Source organism: Helianthus annuus, chromosome 15, assembly GCF_002127325.2.
Source record: "Helianthus annuus cultivar XRQ/B chromosome 15, HanXRQr2.0-SUNRISE, whole genome shotgun sequence".
In the NCBI taxonomy this organism is placed as follows: Eukaryota; Viridiplantae; Streptophyta; class Magnoliopsida; order Asterales; family Asteraceae; genus Helianthus; species Helianthus annuus.
Window position 1 is genome coordinate 143,378,329 of NC_035447.2, and position 22,972 is coordinate 143,401,300.

Below are 22,972 nucleotides of genomic sequence, written 5' to 3' on the forward strand. Positions count from 1 at the left end.
AGATGGAACAGATACGTACTGACACTAATACTAGACTACCATACCACTGTCCTCAGTTGTGCAGGACACATACCTACGCTATTCACTGTCCTCGGTTGTGCAGGACACATACTTACAATCTACGTAGACCTATACTTATTACTATCCTCGGATGTGAAGGATACCTATACTTATTACTATCCTCGGTTGTGAAGGATACCTATACTTATTACTATCCTCGGATGTGAAGGATACCTATACTTATTACTATCCTCGGATGTGAAGGATACTTATACTTACTACTATCCTCGGTTGTGAAGGATACCTATACTTATTACTATCCTCGGATGTGAAGGATACTTATACTTATTACTATCCTCGGTTGTGAAGGATACTTATGGTTACGAGTAGTCTAGTGGTTATACAACATGGGAAGCCCCCACCAATAGAACGTACTAACGGCCCAGTAGAGCCACCTGATACCAACGAACTTGCTATTACGCATTTACTTTCTGTGAACTCGCTCAACTAGTTGTTGATCCTCTGTTACATGCCTTGCAGGTCATTAGGTATATGGAGCTTGCACAGGGAGGAGCAGGTCGTTGTGGGCTTGGATCGTGATTATCTTATTAAACACTTATGACGTTTCGTACTTAATTATGTTGAGTTTTGATTATACGCTTCCGCTAAACAATGATAACTTTCTTATGGTTGGAACACCTTTCATATAGAATTGGTTTGTATTAAATGACAATTATTTTTATTATATGTATTGTTCTGTATGATTGGTGGCTTGATCCTGGTCATGTCACGCCTCCTAGCGGTGGTACTCCGCGTGTGGATTTTGGGGTTGTGACAGATTGGTATCAGAGCCATTGGTTATAGAGAACTTGGTTTTAATATGGGAAAACGTTTTTATTAAAACCGGACTATAACCAGAACAGTGCTCTCAACGATCCACAGCGACGCTTCGCTCCACGTGCAAGACTCGACATCCTAGGTAATAAGGTTTATGTTTATTACCTGCTTGCTAGAACTGCATAGAACTTTGCTCGTAGTATGCTTACATTACTTTGCTCACTACTTGTTATTGCTTGAGAACACTTACGTGCTTACACTCTTCTGTCATCGCGCTATTCGCGAACCTTTCTCACTTATGTTGCCTTTGATGTGAAGATCAATGGCCAGACGAATTAACATGACTCAAGCCCAGCTAGAGGCTCTCGTTCAAGCTCAAGTTGCTGCGGCACTTGCAGCTGCTCAAGCAGGTCAACACGCGTAGCAGCCTGTCTGCACTTTCAAGAACTTCATGGACTGTCGTCCAAGCTCATTCAGTGGCACCGAGGGGGCAGTGGGACTCCTCCATTGGTTCGAGAAGCTAGAATCTGTGTTCGAAATGTGTGAATGCCCTGAGGCTCGCAGGGTCAAGTACGCCACTGGCACTTTGGAAGGAATCGCGTTGACTTGGTGGAACGCCCAAGTTCAGATCTTAGGGTTGGCAGCTGCTAACGCCACGCCCTGGAATGATTTTAAGGAACTAATCAAAAGGGAATATTGCACGCGTGAAGATATTCACAAGTTGGAAGATGAGCTGTATAATTTGAAAATGGTTGGGTCAGAGATCGAAGCGTATACTAAACGGTCGAATGAGCTGGCCGTGCTGTGTCCAACTATGGTGGACCCTCCATACAAGCGCATCGAGATGTATCTCAAGGGGTTGGCACCAGAAATCCAGAGCCATGTTACCTCGGCTAATCTTGACAACATCCAGGAAATTCAGCGCCTTGCTCATCGTATTACAGATCAGGCAGTGGATCAGAACAGACTGCCAAAACGTGTCAAGGCTACCACTACTGCTGTCACTACTTCTGCTACTCCCAGTGACAACAAGAGAAAATGGGAGGGGGATTCCAGCAAGGGATCAGTTTCTGTTCAGTCTCAGCAGCGCAAGACAAATGATTACCAGAGTTCGAGTCAGCAATCATCTGGCAGTCAGGGCAGGGTGGATATCGGGGAGTTCACCCAATGTGTAATAAGTGCAACAGACACCACAGCGGAAGATGTCGCAGGGAACGTTGTCAAAGATGCCTCAAGATGGGTCATGAGGCTAAGGATTGTAGAAGCTCTCGGCCAGCAAATCAGAACCAGCAACTCCCACCGCCAGCCCCACAGAACCAGCAGCAGCAACCACAGCGTGGAAACCGGGGATGTTTCCAGTGTGGGGCAGAAGGTCATTACAAACGCGATTGTCCTCAGTTGAACCAGAATCAGAACCACGACAATAACCAGGGCAACGGGAACAACAACAACAACGGGGGAAACAACAACAACAATGGCAACGAGGCAAGAGGTCGAGTTTTCGTGTTAGGACGAGGAGACGCAATGAACGATATTTGAACTTCTAACTTATTTTCGGTTTTTATTATTATGTTTCAGCTACTCAAACAAAGTTTGGTTTGAACATCAATTGTATTGGGTTTTATGAATTATTTTAACTACTATACTTTATGTTTGATATGATGGATGGTTTGATATTATTGAGCGCACCTGCCGTATTTATGGACCTTATGAACAGGGTGTGCAAACCGTATATAGACAAGTTCGTCACCATTTTCATCGACGACATCCTGATCTACTCCAAGAGTTAGGAGGAACACGAGCAGCACCTGCGTCTTATCTTGGAACTTCTTCGAAAGGAACAACTGTACGCCAAGTTTTCAAAATGCGACTTCTGGCTTCGTGAAGTCCACTTCTTAGGCCATGTGGTGAACAGGGATGGGATTCATGTCAATCCATCCAAGGTAGATTCGATCAGGAACTGGCCTGCACCACGTACACCAACGGAAATACGCCAATTCTTGGGTTTGGCGGATGACTACAGACGGTTTATCAAAGATTTCTCAAAGATTGCTCAGCCACTTACACTGCTGACATAGAAAGGAGTTACCTACCGTTGGGGAGATTCCCAGGAAAACCGCTTTTCAGTACTTAAAGGATAGGCTTTGCAGCGCACCTATTCTCTCATTGCCACCACGACGCACGATTTAGAGCTGGGAGCTGTTGTTTTCGCGCTTAAGATATGGCGACACTACCTGTACGGTACCAAGTGCACAATTTACACCGATCACAGGAGTCTCGAGCATATCTTCAAGCAGAAGGAATTGAATATGCGTCAGCAAAGATGGGTTGAACTTTTAAACGATTACGAATGCGCCATCAAGTACCATCCAGGCAAGGCCAATGTTGTGACTGACGCTCTCAGTCGGAAAGACACTCTACCTAGACGCGTACGAGCCTTGCAGCTTACTATCCAGTCCAGTCTTCCTGCACAGATACGTGACGCTCAGGTGGAAGCATTAAAACCAGAAAACGTTAAGGCTGAAGCCTTGCGTGGCTCAAGGCAACGATTAGAACAAAGGGAAGACGGCGCCTACTATGTAACAGGACGTATTTGGGTCCCACTATACGGCGGTTTACGAGAACTTGTGATGGATGAAGCACACAAGTCTCGGTACATCCAGGGTCGGATAAAATGTACCACGACATTAGAACTACATATTGGTGGCCTAGCATGAAGGCCCACATTTCAACCTACGTCGGCAAATGGTTGACTTGTGCGAGAGTCAAGACAGAGTACCAGAAACCCTCAGGCCTACTTCAGCAACCCAAGATACCACAATGGATGTGGGAAGAAATTTCCATGGATTTCGTTACAGGCCTACCTAGATCCCAGCATGGGAACGATACTATTTGGGTGATCGTGGATCGACTCACCAAGTCTGCTCACTTCCTGACTATTAAGGAAACGGACAAGTTCTCCACTCTTGCGGACATCTATCTTAAGGAAGTTGTTTCGAGGCACGGGGTGCCCACCATCATCATTTCGGATCGGGATGCACGATTCACGTCAGAACTATGGCAAGCAATGCACAAATCCTTCGGCTCACGATTAGTCATGAGCACAGCGTATTATCCTCAGACGGATGGGCAGTCTGAGCGCACGATTCAAACTCTAGAAGACATGCTTCGGGCGTGTGTTATCGATTTCGGCAACAGCTGGGAAAAGCACCTCCCTTTAGTGGAGTTTTCGTACAATAATAGGTATCACACCAGCATTCAAGCCGCTCCATTCGAGGCATTATACGGACATAAATGCCGGTCACCTCTCTGTTGGGCAGAGGTGGGGGATAGTCAGATTACGGGTCCAGAGATTGTAGTGGACGCCACAGAAAAGATTGCACAGATACGACAACGCATGGCGGCAGCACGCGACCGTCAGAAAGCCTACGCGGATAAGCGTAAGAGGCCATTGGAATTTCAGGTCGGGGACCGGGTTTTTACTTAAAGTCTCACCCTGGAAGGGTGTGGTTCGTTTTGGTAAACGAGGCAAACTCAATCCACGGTATGTTGGACCGTTCGAAATCACTGAAAGAATAGGTCCAGTAGCCTACAGACTGAACCTACCAGCTGAACTCGGTGCAGTTCACAATGTGTTTCACGTGTCGAATCTGAAGAAATGCCTATCAGATGAGACCCTCATAGTTCCTTTTAAGGAACTCACTATCGACGAGCGGTTGCAGTTCGTCGAGGAGCCAGTTGAAATCACGGACCGGGATGTTAAGGTCCTCAAACACAAGAGAATCCCTCTTGTTCGAGTTCGTTGGAACTCCCGACGTGGCCCAGAGTACACCTGGGAACGCGAAGACCAAATGAAAGAAAAGTACCCCCAATTATTCGAAACCAATGCAACCACTACTGAGGCTGAAGCTACTACTACTGAATTTCGGGACGAAATTCCAAATCAACGGTGGGATGATGTGACACCCAAGAAAACCAGTGAACGATATAACTTACCTAGCTTCCTCATCAGTGAGTGTGTACCAAATTTCGGGACGAAATTTCTTTCAAGTTGGGGATAATGTGACAACTCGAATTTCCAAGATTTCTATTTCGCATTTATTGCACGTTCATTGTTTGTTTAGTGGTTTATTTTCAAATTTAATTCGTTATGGAACTCTAACGTTTTGATACAATGAAGTGTATTGTGTGATTATGCATGGTTATGTGTTAATTGTGAAAGACTTGTCAAGTATGTGAACTTGGTGGCGAAATTGTGGAATTGTTATGAGATGGTGTAATTGTGTAAAATAAAGTAATTAAGGGTGTAGAGAGCTATTAGTGAAACTTAAGCTATACTTAACCCTAATCCTTTGTTCACTAATCATTTTTCACAAAACCAAAGCACGTACTACAATCTCTAACCTCCTAGCAATCATCACCAAATCATTGGCAAGGCATCACAAGTTGAATTCCTCTCTTTCTCTAGAATCAACACAAGGTAATTGTTAATGATTGTTGTTGATTATTGGATTGATATCAATTCTTGATTCTTGATTATGTATGCATGAAAACCCTAGTTTCACATGTGATGTTTCTGCGTTTAAGGATTCTGATTGTTGAGAAACGAATATGAATAGTTGTATGCTCGATTAGATTGTTCTTGTAATGATTAATTGTTGATCATAGGTGGATTAGTTATGATGATGCCGTCAATATGAGTAAAATTAGGGTTTGTTCGTATGCGTAACTGTTGTTCATGAGACTATGCTTGCTCGATGATTGTTGATCTGAGTTTGTAACGTAATGAGGATTGTCCGACTTTTTATGTGATGACTTGTCTGAGTTTGAATAATATGCTAGTCCGAGCTTTATCAATGTTTATGTAGGTCCGAATTTTTATATGTGATCATGTGACCGAGGTTTAAAAAGGACATGAATAAGTCCGAGCTTTATAACACCTGTGTTACCCGAGTTTAGTTGATAAAAAATACCAAGGTCCGAACTTGATATGAATTGCGAAGGTCCGAGTTTTTTTGTTATATAACAAGCAACCTATCCGAGTTTTAATGTGTATCTTGTCCGACTTTTATTCAAACACAAGGGATCCGAGTTTCCCACAAGCTCAAGGGGTCCGAACTTGTTTAATGCACTACTGTCCGAGGTTGTTGAACATTCTGGTCCGAGCTTTAATGCTTTGCATGGCCCGAGTTTTTGATCCCCCTTGACCGACCTTAAAACCCTAGGAAGGGTCCGAGCTTTTAAACATTGTGGGTCCGAGTTTTGTTGTATCCGCATGTTGTCCGACCTTTAATAAACATCAAGTGATCCGAGTTTGTGCCCTTCTTTCCCTTGGTCCGACCTTGTGACCCCCAACACCATGTCCGATGTTTAAACCCCCCCCCCCATGTCCTGTCCGACCTTTATGTGAGTTATATCTTGTCCGAGTTATTACATGATTACCTAAACTGAGTGCATGCGTGATGTATAGCTCGAACATTTTACTTAATGAATGATCTGACGTTGTAGATGAACTGTCTAAGTTGTAAGTTGCTTACATGACCCAGAATGTTTGTAATGATTCATATTCTAACTTCTGTATATACTTGAAAAGACTGTGATTATAAGATATTGCATGTTACTGAATGATACAGTATGATACGATATTGTATGTGATTGTTTGATCACCGAAGAGTTTCAAACCCTAATTTAATTTATATACTTACGTCAAGTATGTGCAATGTATCCTAGGTCGTGTGTAACGGACTTAGACAATTGTTATACACTAGAGCATAGCATACCGAGCAAACCAAGGTGAGTTCACACCCTTACTAAGGCATGGGATTCCCAAGGGCTTGGGAATGGGATTGAAGGAATAAGATGGAACAGATACGTACTGACACTAATACTAGACTACCATACCACTGTCCTCGGTTGTGCAGGACACATACCTACGCTATTCACTGTCCTCGGTTGTGCAGGACACATACTTACAATCTACGTAGACCTATACTTATTACTATCCTCGGATGTGAAGGATACCTATACTTATTACTATCCTCGGTTGTGAAGGATACCTATACTTATTACTATCCTCGGATGTGAAGGATACCTATACTTATTACTATCCTCGGATGTGAAGGATACTTATACTTACTACTATCCTCGGTTGTGAAGGATACCTATACTTATTACTATCCTCGGATGTGAAGGATACTTATACTTATTACTATCCTCGGTTGTGAAGGATACTTATGGTTACGAGTAGTCTAGTGGTTATACAACATGGGAAGCCCCCACCAATAGAACGTACTAACGGCCCAGTAGAGCCACCTGATACCAACGAACTTGCTATTACGCATTTACTTTCTGTGAACTCGCTCAACTAGTTGTTGATCCTCTGTTACATGCCTTGCAGGTCGTTAGGTATATGGAACTTGCACAGGGAGGAGCAGGTCGTTGTGGGCTTGGATCGTGATTATCTTATTAAACACTTATGACGTTTCGTACTTAATTATGTTGAGTTTTGATTATACGCTTCCGCTAAACAATGATAACTTTCTTATGGTTGGAACACCTTTCATATAGAATTGGTTTGGTTTAAATGACAATTATTTTTATTATATGTATTGTTCTATATGATTGGTGGCTTGATCCTGGTCATGTCACGCCTCCTAGCGGTGGTACTCCGGGTGTGGATTTTGGGGGTGTGACAGTAGTCAGCTCCGAAGAGTGTCGCACACTCCCTTGTTCAAAACCCTTCGGTCAGTTTTATGCCACTGGTTGTATTTTTGTGTGTTTTGATCTTGCATAATGGTTGACTGTTTGTTTGTTTTATGTATACATAAGGTCCAAAAGTGCTTGAAACTGTTAGAATTAATTAAAAAAAAAGTGACAATTGTTGCTGATGACTTGTGCTTAGGATGATGATATCTTCTTTTCTATAAATTGCTTAATTTGTTAGTTAATGGCTGAGTTTTGATGTGATTATGGTGGTGATATTTAACTAGCGATTATTGATCGAATGATTTGTTATTAACTGAATTGGATGCTAAGAAATTGGTTATGGATCAAGCTTTGGACATGTTATGGCATTTGTAGAGAAAATAAAACTGATAGTCTGATAGGGTTTTAACTAAATGTGAGCATAAACTAATTTAGTTGTTATTTGCATCGGTCATGTTAAAGGATAAATGGGTACTGTGTAGTATATGTTTCGTGTAATAACTGATGTTTATGATAAGGATATGATTCTTTTATCTCAACTGATTATGTGGGGAATAATTTGCTTAACATGTTTATAATATCTAAGTAACTAGTATCCATATGCTTAAAAAGATATTCATGATTCCTTGAATATATTGAATTAATAACTTAGGGTTTATGCCTATCCATGATGCGGTGTAGTCATGTTCATACATATTAGGATTGATGCTTTGTACTTCGAGTATGATGTGTACATAACAAATAAATATTTATCTGCTAAAAGTGCAAATGAAAACTTTTAATGAAACCGCACACCTCCTATAACTTAAAAACATGACCGCACACTACCAAGTGGCCGCACACTCTCATGTGAGCTGCACACTTGGTAGTGGGCCGCACGCTTCAACTTGGGCCTTGAGCTTAGTGGGCCGCACACTCTAGTGGGCCACACACTAGTAAAAGCCCACGTTTTACTTATAAAAACTACACACATATTCTTTATACGGATCTATGATTAATCTGTGAGGATGTTAGTGAATGTCTATACACGTTAAGTATAACATGCCATCGTTGTTACTTGAACATTTCTTGTTAGATACGTGTACGAATATACGTGATTATTGTATACTGTCTTAATAAATGGTAACCCTGTTAGGACGTGGTTGACCACCCTTAGTTCAAGAACCTTTTCGTGTATCTGCCGAGCAAACCAAGGTGAGTTCACACAGCCAAGGCATGGGGTTCCCAGGGTGGGAATGGGATTGAATGATTTATTCGTACCTACTTAGTTAATCAAACCTAATGATATGGTCCTCGGGAGAGGAAGAGTAAAGATAAGATACGACTAGACTAGTATACCCATTTGAACTAATCTTCGCACACACGCCAGGGGTTGGCCGCGATATTATGACTGATCTTCGCATACATGCCTTGGAAAGGCCGCGAACGATATACTAAAACTCCGCACACATGCCAGGGTGGCCGCGATACAAATATACATAGTCTAGGATACTTGGGAACTTTCCCTAGTCATCGCACACATGCCTAGAGGGCCGCGATATGAACTAATACGATACATGACTTAACGAACGAACAAAAGGCTTACTTTCCTATTACTATTACTGAACTGTTTACTGTGAACTCGCTCAACTAGTTGTTGACTCTCTGCTGCATGCCTTGCAGGACCTTAGGTATATATGGAGCTTGCACAGGGAGGAGCAGGTCGTTGTGGGACATGGATCGTGGATGCCATGTTAACATTTAAACATTGAACTTATGATTTACATTGGATTTACATACTTACGCTTCCGCTACTCAAATTATGTTTTGTTAAACACCAATTATATTGTGTTGGTTTGTCTTGGTTACTTTTGATATTTAAATGTTATGTTCAATATGATTGGTGGCTTGATCCTGGTCATGTCACGCCTCCAAGCGGTGGTACTCCGCGGGTGGATTTTGGGGGTGTGACATGAGAAATTAGCTGATGCGTTACCTCATAAAGAATGGGGTACATACCTCATGATTTTGAAGAATTCCGGAGAGTATAGTAGATTGTCGATTGCACAATTCGTTAAGAAACTTGAGGGACAAGATCTTGAGCAACAAAAGATTGCTAGAATGAACAATTCAAGCGGTCAACAAGACATCAAGATGTACTACAAAGGTAATGTTCAGAATGTTGAAGCAAGTCCGAAGATCCAAACTGCTTTCAGCGCAGAGAACTCATCCGGATCACTCAATCAAAGCTCAAACAACAACAGTGGATTTTCTTCATATCCAAGTGTTAATCCGAATGTTTCAACTTCAAATCATCATTTCCAAAGCTCAAACAACAGTAATGGTCATGTGTTACATTGCAACATCGCTTTGCATCTTCAGAATGGTCAAAATTTCTCTAAAGAATCATATGAGGGTTTGGTTGCAAGAAGGATCGGAAATCCTATGTTGACAAAAGAGGATTACGATCAGATCGATGCTGAGGAAATGGAGCTTACGGATATTAAGTGGTGTTTAGAGAGTGTGTTGAGAAGAGCTGAAAAATTTAAGCAGATAACGGGAAGAGATTACTTCCGTGATGCTAATGTTTCTACTTTAGGTTTTGATAAATTTAAAGTTACTTGTTTTCGATGCAGGGAAAAAGGACATTTCAAGAGGGAATGTACCAACCTAGAAGCAGGTGGAGCTCAGAATCCGTTCGAGAATAATGATTATTATCGAAAAGCTATATATCAACAAGTTGCTCAACAACCATCATCATCCCATGCTATTGAAGATGGAAAGAAGAAAGCCTATCTTGTTAATCAAGATGATGAAAGACTGCCAGAAGGTTTTAGCTGGGACAAATACATTCCGGCTGATTCAAAGTTTAGAGCATTCATTGCACAAATAGTTCAAGAACCAGAGTTGATGAAAGAGTGGATGGATGTGTTTGCAGATGATGAGAAAAGCCAAGATGGAGAGTCTGTTTCTTCAGAGAATAGTTCAGAAAAGACACAAGTCTTTGATCAATCATCAACTGATAGTAGCGATGATGAGAAAGAAATTAATCAAATAAACATTGGAAAAACTCATTTATCTACCGAAAGTTTCAAATTTTATTTGCAGATAAATTGGAGAAGCTAAAGGAGAAACGAGCTGCAAAAGAAAAGAAAGAAGCAAAATGCGAGAATGTTGCTCAGGAAGAGAAGTCTGAACAGAGTGGTGAAGTTAAAATTGTTGAAATTGAAAAGATTATTGAAGTAACAAAACCTTGTCTAAAATGTTTGGAACCTTGCAAACATTGTGAAGAGAAAGACAAGAAATATAGTGAACTTGACAAGATGAAAGAAAAATTATTGTTTGATGTCAAGTATGTGAAAGAGTCGTATGATTTTTTGAACAAAATAGTTAACAGTTTGCAAAAGACAAACTCAGAAAGGGAATATGCTTTAACCATGATGAATGCAGTAATGATGTCTAAGCAGAAGGCTATTAATAACTATATTGAAGAATGTGCAAAGTTGAAACAGGAGTTGGAAACTGAAAAGATAGAGAATGAAAGAATCAGACGATTGTTGCAAAGTTATTCAAGTTCTGATTATTTGATTGATAGAATTTATCCAACTGTTGCAGGTTTTGAAGCATTTCAAGATGAGATGCCAGAAGAGAAGGATACTGGTAAGAAAAAAAGTGTCAGTTATAACAAGTGTCCTGTAGGATCGGTTTTGACGCCGTTCGATTGCGTAACGAACGTTTCACGTGCGGAATCCGTGAACGTGCGTGACCGAACACACAATAACGTACTACTAACGTGATTCCATTGAGAAATACGACTTGAACGGTACAAGAATCACGATTACACCACTTTCTCTCTCTAGACTTTCTCTCTCTAGAAAGTCTTTTACTTCTTCTACTAAACTCTTTTCCACCAAATCTTCCAAAAAACTAACTAACTCATGACATAACCTCCTATTTATATGGTCAAGGCATCTTAATGAAAGTTCTCATTAATTACAAGTTTGCCACCTTGCCATTTCTATCTAAATATGACATTATGCGCTTGATTTCTTCCGGCTTCTCACTACGACTCGAATTGACGAAGGCGATAGACAATAAATGCATCAACATGTCCGCCTCCGATATGGGAAGGTTATTCTCCCAGAAAACCAAATGAGGAACAAGTCAAAAAAGCAGTCAATATAAAGTTAATAAAGAAAGTGGTCGATCAGGTGTTGGATAAAGATGAGGAGTCAGAGTCAAAGTCTAAAACTGAGAGTTTGAGTTCGTCGGTCAACAGTTCAAAAACATCAGTCAAAAGGGTTTACAATAAAGAATTTTTGTTATCAAAATCTAATTTGAATGACGAAACACTTGAAGTTGCATATACTTTGAATGATTCTGACAAATTATATTTTGATAAAGAATTTCCAATAAGAGGTATTAAAATTGAAATGATCAACAAGGTTTTCAAATTAACAGAAATTAGAAATTAATATTTCTGAAATAAAAGATGTAATTCTTACTGAAAAAACTAAAAATTACACCTCAAGAGTTCAACAAAGGTTAACCAAGAAAAAGGGTTACAGTTCTGGTTCAGGTTATCGAAAGAAACCAAACCATAACGGTAATTTCAAAAAGAAGGGATTGGGTTTTATTCCACCCGAAAATCATAAAAATGAGAAAATTTCTAAAACAAAAACAGTATTTGTTTCAGGGGCAAGTTCTGTGGAAGAGAAGAAAAGCTCATTCTGGAAGCAGTCGAACAAAGCATTTCTTGCAGAAAAACAAAAGTTTGAAAGGAATGGAGCTAATTACAAAAAGGAAACAAGAACCTGTTACCGATGTCAAGAAGTTGGTCACATCGCCTGGAATTGTCCAAAGGCAACCAACACAAAACAGGAAGTTGTTTCTAAACTCAAAGAAAAAGTTGTTGATAAAACTAAACCACCAACTAAAAAAATTCAAAGTGTTTAAAAACTCAACATATGAAGTTGGTGAATGTTCGAAAAGGTTTTACAAAAGATGGGTGAATCTTAACAACCAAACATGGGTTGCTAAGAAATCAGATGTTAAATCTGGCGATGAATCTGACTCGTCAAAGTCAGAGGAGCCACAAGTTGAGGTAAAAAGAGAAACTTCAGTACCGCCAACGGATGATGTCAACTTTCCACCATTGCGGGCTGAAAATTTAAAATCAAAGGTTGGAAAAGTGGAAATCTCAAATCAATTCTATTCTGAAAAGAAAGAATTTGATGTCGAAAAGGCATTTAATGGAAAAGTGAAAAATATTTTTGAGAAAATGGTCGATGGAAGGGCAAAAGGGATTTAACAATTTTATGAAGCAAAAAGAAATGTTCAAACCCCGAGTGAAACTGAAAAGGTCACACCCAAAGTTGGTCAGGCTTGGGTGTCTGTATTCTTTGCTTAAAATCCTGACTTGTCGGAACTCCCAGGTTGGTAATTGGGGAGTAGGAATCGGCATCTTTCTTGAGAAATTCACAACAGTGATATTTCGATCTACAAGTAGTAGTATTCTTGAAAATTGTCATATTTCAATTTACAAGTAGTATTGTTGAAATGAACCTACAAGTGGATGAAAAAGAGGTTTCACCTACAAGTGGTTAATCAAGGTCATTAAGTTGAACTTGATTTAACTGTCATACAAATGGTTGAGAAAACAATGTGATGAACATATCCCCGATCTTACAAGTGGTTTCAACAAAACTAATTTTCTAGAAAAACCATTTTGATTAAAACAAACTTAAGTGTTTTGAAATCATAATGGGAAAATAGTTTGTTGTCAGGGGGAGTTCTGATTGTTTAAGTCTAGTGGATGGCGAATTGAAGCAATTCAAATCAGTTTGTCACTTTATTTGTACAGTTTATTTTCAAATTTTCCTTGAAAATAAAAATTTGAAACATAATTTTGATTTTAGGGGGAGTAAAAATTTGAAAAAGCCAAAAACATGATAAAATCTAAAAAGTCAAAAACATGAGAAAATGAAAAAGAGTTTTTGTTGTGAAAAAGAGGAAATGATACTACATCAGTGGACTATTACCGCACGCAAAAGAATTGGAAAGTCAAATGTGATAAACGATCTCACTGACGATATGCCAGTAGGTTTTTATACATTCAGTAAATTGTTTTCGAGATATAAACCTAAATATCATTACTTACTTATTTCGTGGGGAACATCTCTCGGATATATGGGTAACCCCCGAAATCTTGTTTGAAAGATTTTCTATTGCTGACATACTAGGTCTTTGTGCGTGATGATATTTGGGGTATTATACCAGGACTTATGATTTTGCGGGAGCAATAGCCTAGTCGTCGTATAATGCTCTGCACAACTTAATCTTAAAGCCCAGCCTCAGTATAAAAAATGATGAAACATTGAAAAATGCTAATCATGTGCTGTTGAAGAAAAGATCCCCAAACGGGACACACCGAAAGACAAGCCATCATCTCTCTGATTGAACAGAAGTTCTAGCCTGAGCTCTCATGGTCTCACATTTACCCGTTTATAGATATCATTAGTGTATACTCACCTGTAAGACTGAATATAGTAGTCTGGATACGGGAGTATATTCTGAGGTGGGACACGCGAATAAGTTTATGTCCTTAAAACACTAATCTCGTATCTCGAAACAATTGAACTTTGTGTGAAAATTTAAGTGGATCAGTATACTGACAATCTAAGTGAATCGTTTAAAACTTAAAATGTTTAAAGCTTAATGGTGTTAGTGATTTGTCTCATAAACTGATATGATCCTCTTACGCAAATTCACAAAAATATTGTCTGTAAATATGTCTTTACTGCATTTCATTAAAAACATAATCCAAAAAGATTTTTAGTGTGTTTTAGCATAAAATTTTGAAAATTCAAAAAGATTTTATTTCATCTTATTTTCGACAACTAATGTTGGAAAGCTGATTTTCAAAATTCCGAGTCCTAAACATGATGAACAACAGGGTTGGGAAAGTTTGCTAGTGATGAAAAATGAAAGATAAAGTTTGAGATAATTTGAGAAATGTCATATTTTAACAAGTGATGGTTTGAGTTTGATTTTACAAGTGGTAAGCAGAGATTAAATTTGTGAAATTTATTTCTAGGTAGAGATTGTGCAAGTAGAAGCAGCCAGGTTACGACCGACGGGTGGTCCGTAGGACAACCCTTAAGTGGTTTAAAAAGATTAAAATCCCATGCTTTACTTGATTATTTGCTTGAACTTGGTAACTACGAGTTGTTTGGTTTTGCAGGTACTAAAGTGCATAAAATATGCCTTTATGATGATTTAATGGAAGTTGCCAGAAGCGGAAACAAGTTTGGACTTTGAGAGATCAAATAAAAGAAACAAGGGAGAAAATGGCAGCCGCCGCCGTAGCCTATGGCAAGTGCCGTAGGTTACGGACCCAAAAATCTACAAAAGTTGCCACCGTAGCTCAGTATCTCCGCGCCGTAAAGTTTCAATAGGTGCCGTAGCCTACGGCTGGCACCGTAGGTTACAGCGCCATATGTTGACTTCTGAAATCCTTTGACCGCCGTAAGCTACGGCGGCTGATGTAGCTTACGGCGCCGATCATACCCACATGTAACTTATCGCATTTAATGGCCAATTGAAGATGTTTTAAGGGGTCTTATCATATAGTTTTCGGTTACACACTGGTTGGAACACGAATTGGAGCATCTTTGGAGACATTTTGGAGTTTAAAGAACACTTGTTAATCTAGTTTTTTGTTGGTGATTCCTTTGAACATTAAAATTTGTTTGATGATGTTGATTCAAGCCATGAGTGGCTAAACACTTTGTGGTCATCCTTGGTGGAAGGATTTGGGTAAGACTTTATGCTTGAATTCTGTATTTCTAGAATAACAACTTCATCTTTATGATTTATTTGTTATGGCGTGTGATTGATGGTTAGTAAATTATTGATTCTTGTGCTAAACTAATTAGAAACCATACGTTCTTGGTGCCATTGGCAATCGAGATATCATGGGTATAGTTAGGTTTGGGTAAGGGTTGATTGATCATCGGGTAACAACCTCACGTTCTAGGAATCTGATTACTTAGTTCCCTTTCATCACTGCAATTAATCACACATGAACTATGTCTATGCAGTTCTTTCTAGTGGAATGATAGCATAAATGTCAAAGCAAACCAGAAACTGAAGATGATCATTTGTCTCTAATTTGTTTACAACCAACACTTGTCTTTTGGCAATTTAATTAGTTAATTTTAGTTTTAAGACCAATTCAATCAAATCAACTCTTGAACTTTACTTTATTTGCAATTAGTTTAATTTTAGTCAAGCTAGATACACTTTCAAATAACACAATTTCCACAAACTCCCTGTGTTCGATACCCACTTACCGCTAGCTAATTAGTTGTATTTGGATTAAATTTGATTGTGACCACGACATCACGTCAAATTTTGGCGCCGTTGCCGGGGAGTAGTGCGCAACATGTGTTATTTTTTATCTTTTTAAGTTTGTTACTTTTCTGGTTTACGCTGGGTGTGTTAGTGTGCAGGTATTCACAGGTGCATGCGTACTAGAAGCTCTCACAAGTTATCACCATTGGCATTTGATCCAGAGATTGAACGAACTTTGAGAGGAAACAGAATCTTGTTAAGGGAAAACAAAATCAGCAGTTCACCAACAACACCAACTACACCAATCACACCAATTCGATACATGGATCCACCACCACCACCCACTATGGGTGAACTTATACCACCTTTTATACCATCATCCACTCAACCTTCACCAAATACTACTATGCCTAACACCACTGCCGAACCTACTCCACCTCATGATGTTACACCAACCAACACCACACAACCCATTACCACTCAAGAAGAACCAACCATTACTTTTAACCCTTCTACTACAATTCCACCTCTCACCCATTTCTTCCCAGGTGCGGGTCAATCCTATTCAAACTATACCATAGCACCAAACTCAACTATTGTCCTTGCTACTTCTACAATTAGACCATCGAACCAGTCGGATATGATGAGGGATATGAGGATTTTGAGGGTTATGATGAAGACGGATATGCATATGGGGGTGATGGAGATCAAGGGGAGTTTGCTTATGTACAAGGTCAAACTCAAAGAATGCCAAGTGTTGGTGGAATTCCACAACAACAACTCATACCACAACATATTCGGCCAAGGCCACAAGTGCAATGTCCTATACCATTGCAGCAAGTTTGGCCACAAAATGTACAACCACAATTCCAAAGGCCAATTCAACACCCACCGATGCCACAACAACAGTTTCAACCACCATTCGCACCACAAGGGCCTATACAAAGACCAATGGGTCCTATTCGTCCAAGGGGCCGGTTGGGTGTACCAAGAAGGCATCTTAGAGAACATGCGAGAGGCATTGAAGCGCATTTTAGGCCGGTAATTACTCACAATCCTTCACCGGTAGTTATTCCTCACAATAACCAAGGGAGAACTTTTGAAGTGAGAACCAATTCGTTGCAAAGTTTGCCGAAATATAAGGGTCTAGCAACGGAGGAGCCTTATTTTCATTTGGAGGCCTATAACTCGATTTGCAATACTCTTGGGAGTCAAGGTTTTTCGGCCGAAGATGTCAAACTAGTACTGTTTCAGTTTTCTTTGGAAGACAAGGCAAAGAAGTGGTTCTACACTTTACCTTCGGCATCTATCTACACTTGGGCGGAGATGCAACAAATATTTTTAGACGAATTTTACACCGCTCAAAAGACCAATGATGCTAGGATGGGGTTAAGGAGTTTTCAACAACAACAAGGTGAAATGTTTCATGAGGCCTTTGAGCGTTTCAACATGATGATCAAGAATTGCCCTCACCATGGAATTGAACTTTGGGAATTAATGAATGCTTTCCATGAGGGGCTAAGTGCCGAAGATGCTCGCGAGTTAATGTCCATCACAAATGGGACTTTTGGCACAAATTACGAGCATGACGATTGAGTGTTCTTGGAGCAAATGGCAATTACATCAAAACGAAAAGCTCAAGCATCGAGGAGAGCACGACCAGCCGTTACCCGAACTCAAGTGCATACGGTCGACGATGGTAATGTACAAACCTCTAACCAAATTTATGATGTTTGTGATATTTGCAATGAAATAGGGCATGCGGCTGAAAATTGCAAAGGAATGGAAGGGCAATATGAAGAAGTTCATGCGGTGCAAGGTCAAGGAGGGGGTGGTAGAAACTAAAACATGGATTCTAATACTTACCACCCCGGGTTGAGAAACCACCCAAATTTTCGGTACGGGAACCCTTTAACTCAAGCAAACCCGAATTTTCAAGGAAGTCAAGGTAACTTTGGTTCGCGCCAACCTTACAACAATCAAAGTGGATATAGAGGTGGGAACAATCAAGGGTACCAAAGGCAATACCAAACGGGTCAAGAACAAGGGGGGTCTTCGGGTGGAAACGAGATGATGGAAATGTTAAAGAGCATGCAAGCGGAGCTACAAAAGAGAAATCAAATGGATGACCCTCGTATACAAAAGGATGAGGCTCGTGACAAACCAATTCAAACTTTGACCACCCAAATGGGTCAACTCGCAACCGAAGTGGCAGACTTGAAGAAAAATAAAGGTCAATTACCAAGCGACACTAAGGTAAACCCGTCTCATAATACTTCTAGAAGTAACAATGTTAATGTTCATCATGTAAGTGTTTTGAGAAGTGGGAAAGAGTACAAAACCAATCCTTCACCGGATTTGGTTGATGGGGTGGTTGAAGACATAACGGGTCAAGAAAGTGAAGAAGAAAATGAAACACCCATTATTTCTTCTAAAAAACCCAATTTTGAAAAAACCTGAAATTAATAAAGAAAAAGAAAAGAAAAATGAGGATGAGGGATCTAGTCAAGTACCATTTCCCTCGGCTTTGTTAGATCCGGGTAAGAAAAATTTTATTTCAAAACGGGGTCCTCAAAAAGAAGAGATGTGGGAGGTTTTCAAACAAGTCAAAATTAATCTTCCTCTACTTGAAGCAATAAAACAGGTACCCGCTTACGCCAAGTTTTTGAAAGAATTGTGTACCCAAAAGAGGTAACAAAAAGTGCCAAAATTGGTTGACTTGACGGAGCGGGTAAGTGCGGTCTTGAAAGGAGATCTTCCTCCTAAGCTACAAGATCCGGGAACGCCTCTAATAAACATACAAGTAGGAAATTTTCAAATTGCACGGGCGTTATTGGATCTTGGAGTCGGAGTAAGTATCCTACCAGGGGGGGTATATGACCAATATGATTTTGGTCCATTGAAACGGGTTGAGATGACGGTGGTATTAGCCGATTTGTCTCATAAACTTACTCGGGGTATTGTACGAGATGTGATAGTTAAAGTTGATGAGTTTTATTATCTCGTGGATTTTCTTGTGCTAGATTACTCATCCGCGGACCCAATTCAACAACAAAATGTTATTTTGGGTCGGCCATTTTTGAACACCTGTGACACCTGTGTCACTTCAACCATCAAACAAATTCTAAAACAATGAAATATTGTATCCCATACTTGGGATTCGTAAAAATATGTGTATCATTTGCACACATCAACTCTTGTTCGATTTTAAGCTTTAAATCGCTCTCTGGAGGGTTATACGCGCTCTGATGCGTAAAAATAACCAGTTTAATCCAACGAACACTCCGGAATAGTGACATAGGCTTAACATACCTTAAATAACTTTTACATAACTTAGAAATAAGTTTTGAAGGCTTTGGTATGGCAAAAACAAGTTAATTCGCTTACAGGGACTAAACTTGACAAACTGCGAAAGTATGCCAATTTGAACTGTAACAAACATTCCGGAACATGTCCATAAGTTAAACATACCATAAATATCCTTTACATAGCTTAGAAATAGGCTTTGAGGGGTTTGGTATGCTAAAACAAACTTTTGGATCATTCAGGGGCTAAAAGTGTCAAAAAGTGCACAAGTTTGAACTTTCGCGCATAACTTACATTCTGAATACATCCGGACATCCAAAAATTTATGTAAGCATCCTAATATTATGCCTTAGTATTTGGCATGAGAAAAATCCATTCGTCGCGTCATTTGGATCGTCTTTCGCGCTTATGCGCATTCCGTCGTAATTAAGCGAACATCGCGATCGTACGGCCAAACGAACCAACATCCGACATATTTTTGGGCATGTTTCATGTCCACAATGTTTAGGCATCATTTTAGGGCCTTAAAGTTGGCTTTACGGGCCTTAGAAGTGTCGGAAATGGCTTAAATACGCGACAGGGACCAAAACTGTAAATTCTGCAAGTGGTGCAGATCAGACAGGGCCAGGCGGGGCGCGTAAGGATTGCCCAAATCCTTACGCGGGGCGCGTCAGACTAGCAGATCAGATAAGATCGATTAGTCAGCGAATCTCAGCTGATTAAACCTCGTCCACATGTTTTCACTTGGCCTTTTGAGCTCACTAAGGGGCATTTTCAGTAACCACAAGCGACAAGTGTACGCACGAGATTCGATCACGTTTTTCAAGAAACGATCCTAACGGCTTTGCTTTTCCTATAAATACCCCCCCCCCTTTTTGGTTAAAACCCACAAGAATCTGATCTACGCTCTAAGTTGGAACCTTTGTTTCATACCTGAGTTATTTTGATCTAGATTAGCATTCGGGGACCCTCCGTAAGTGTTCTTTCGTTCTTTTATTCGCTTTTCGAGTCCGAAAGTCAACGTTTTGTTGACTTTCTGCATTGACCAGCCTATGGTCAACACGAAGTTCATGGAACTTCATAACGTGAGCGTGATCACGATGGTTATAGTCCGTAGTGACTATACCTACTGATTACCACGTTATCTAGGCTCAGTGACGAGTCGTAGTTTCGGTCAAAATGCGCATTCTTGCGTATTTTGTAACCAAACTACGCGTGGGCATCAAAGCCATTTGTTTTGATGCCAAACCTGTTTTCTAAACTTAGTTAAGCATGTTCTAACATGCTTAGCTCGTCACTTTAGTATAGTGCTTATATAGGGTCGTAAGGTAAGCGATCTAAACCATCGCTTATACTTTCGAACCCGACCCATTTGGTCGATCATTAGGATCCGACCAAACACATTAGGTGACCATAGCTATAACCTTCCGAGGTTATGCCTTGTGGTCACGATGTTAGGCGTTCCAAGCGCGTTCTACGCGAACGACGCGTTATGGTAGCATAAGCTACCTAAACGGGTCGTGATGGGCCGTAAGCACTTAGGTTAGGTTTCATTTTAGTATGTAGGCTTTGTTAAACCATATTACACGAGTCTCCATAATCGTTTGGTTTACGAACCCGCATACTATCCGATCCTTCCGATTTTGGTCAGGTATATTAATATAGCTACCTATTAGGTGCCGTTTGATATTCGTGATCTCTAGCATTGTTTGGTTGTTACTCAAGGACTACTAAGCAATCTCAGGTGAGTACATAGTCCCCTCTTTTACTGTTTTCAACTGTTTTGGGGTGAAGCATGTGTACCTATCCGTTATTTTCATGATTTCAAAGTATAATTGATTATACATGTTAGTATTTATCTTTTGACAAACTAAATGACTATCTATGGTTTAAACACTGATTATTCAAAGATTATGAAAGAAATTGTTGGAATAGTACTTATTTTGTTCACCAGACCGATTGGTAGTATGATATAGCGCTATAGGACTAGACACCCCATTCCTGTTGTCATGGAATGTCTGAAACCAATTTGTTTCTCCATCCAAATAGGGATTTCCTTTGTGGTATCCTTATAGTCTCAAAGGTGTAGTTTGATGCACTAGGTCTGAATGAATTCTTAAATCGCACCTTTAAAGTATATTTTGATATACTCCCAAAAAGTATAGTTTGATATACTCTCATGTGTGGTATTGTACAGAACCAACATAAGCATTTTATCAACAAACCAAAACATATTTTTAATATGTTATTTACAAATCCAAAGTATAATGTTAATATGCTGCTATAAGGTTATTCAATTAACCTTTTTTTTACAAAGCATAACTTTTGATTTATTCAAACACCTTGTTTTGTACATTTTTACTTGTGGTTTAAGAAATCTCATTTCACTTACCATACATAACTTTTGTTTATACATTACATGGTTTACATTTAACTTGAGTTATACAATAACCTTGGACTATTGGTTTAAACATGAACATTCTATATTGGTGGTTTGGTTTGCGTAAGTGACTTAAGTAACGAGGCGTGTGTAATATGATACAAGCATGGTGGATACGCCGCTGGTACTTCCTATATATAAGTATTTGTATGGTATTACATATCGTAGCGTTATTTGAATCATTTCAATTTAGGTCATATAACATTTTATACGAATAACACACCTTTCACAAGACAATGATTTACAAACGACTTATCTTATACAAACTCATTTTACATGGTTATCCATTTAACCACACAGTGTTCTCTTATCTTTACATATCATCTGATTTTACCATTTTTCAAATGATTTACAAGACAAAGCAAATTACAAGGTTCATGACTGACTGTTATTAAACGTTTTCTTTAAACTCAAGTCATGAATCCCATTTTCACAAAACCTATGTATCTCACAGACATTTTTATGCTGACGTACCTATTTTTACACATGTTTCAGGTGCTGTCTTGAGATGATTGTTGATACATGCTACATTTAGGATGGACTCGTGCCTTAGCAACTTTAAAACTTGGAAGATCATAGTTGTACTTATGTGATTGTAATAGAACAACGATTCATTTAATCAATAAAACAATATTTAAGTTTCCATGTGTTATGAAACAATGATTCTGTTACAACACTCCCGACGTTTCCGCCACGTTTTGTTGTTCCACGTGGTCGGGGTGTGACAGAAAAGTTGGTATCAGAGCTCATGGTTATAGGGAATTAGGTTACTAGCAATGCTTTGACCTAGTCTATAACCTTCCTAGGACCCTAACACAAGTTTTCTTGTGTCTAGTTTTAAAACAATACCGTCACTTATTCTTAGGTGACAACCACAATAATAACATAAATTTCTATCCCGCTTTGAAAACTAATCATCTGTTCTAGGATGATTTATTATATGGTTTTGAACCCTTTAAGTTTTCAAAATCCCGTCAAAGTTGGTCTAAATAATGTGAACACGTGCAATCTGGAAGAGTGGATGCCTGTACCCTGAGTTTTCTGTCTAAGGCTAGAGTGTTCGTACAAATCCACATAATCGGACCAGTCACTCTTACCTGGGAACTCTTGGGGTGAGTGTCCACTTATAGGCGAGCATGTATTCGCGATACATTATTTTTGACCTATTTACTTTGACTAATCACCGAGGTCATTTGTTGCTTTGTAGTAACAAACAAATGACCACTATCCTTGCTTTCATCAGATTTGTTTCATCTCATTCTTTTCGTCTAATTCTCTAACTCGTTTCCTCTCATGTTTCCTCTTTTAGAATGCCTCCTCGACGCGACAATCAGATGGCGAATGCCGAAC

General features: G+C 39.6%; 1 non-coding gene across 1 annotated transcript; it reads right to left on the minus strand.

The window, feature by feature from the left end:
• Window positions 1-17,251: 17,251 nt before the first annotated feature.
• LOC118487743 lies at window positions 17,252-17,357 on the minus strand. The gene has a single exon (XR_004882686.1). It is a non-coding gene; the product is annotated as a small nucleolar RNA R71 (small nucleolar RNA).
• Window positions 17,358-22,972: the final 5,615 nt, after the last annotated feature.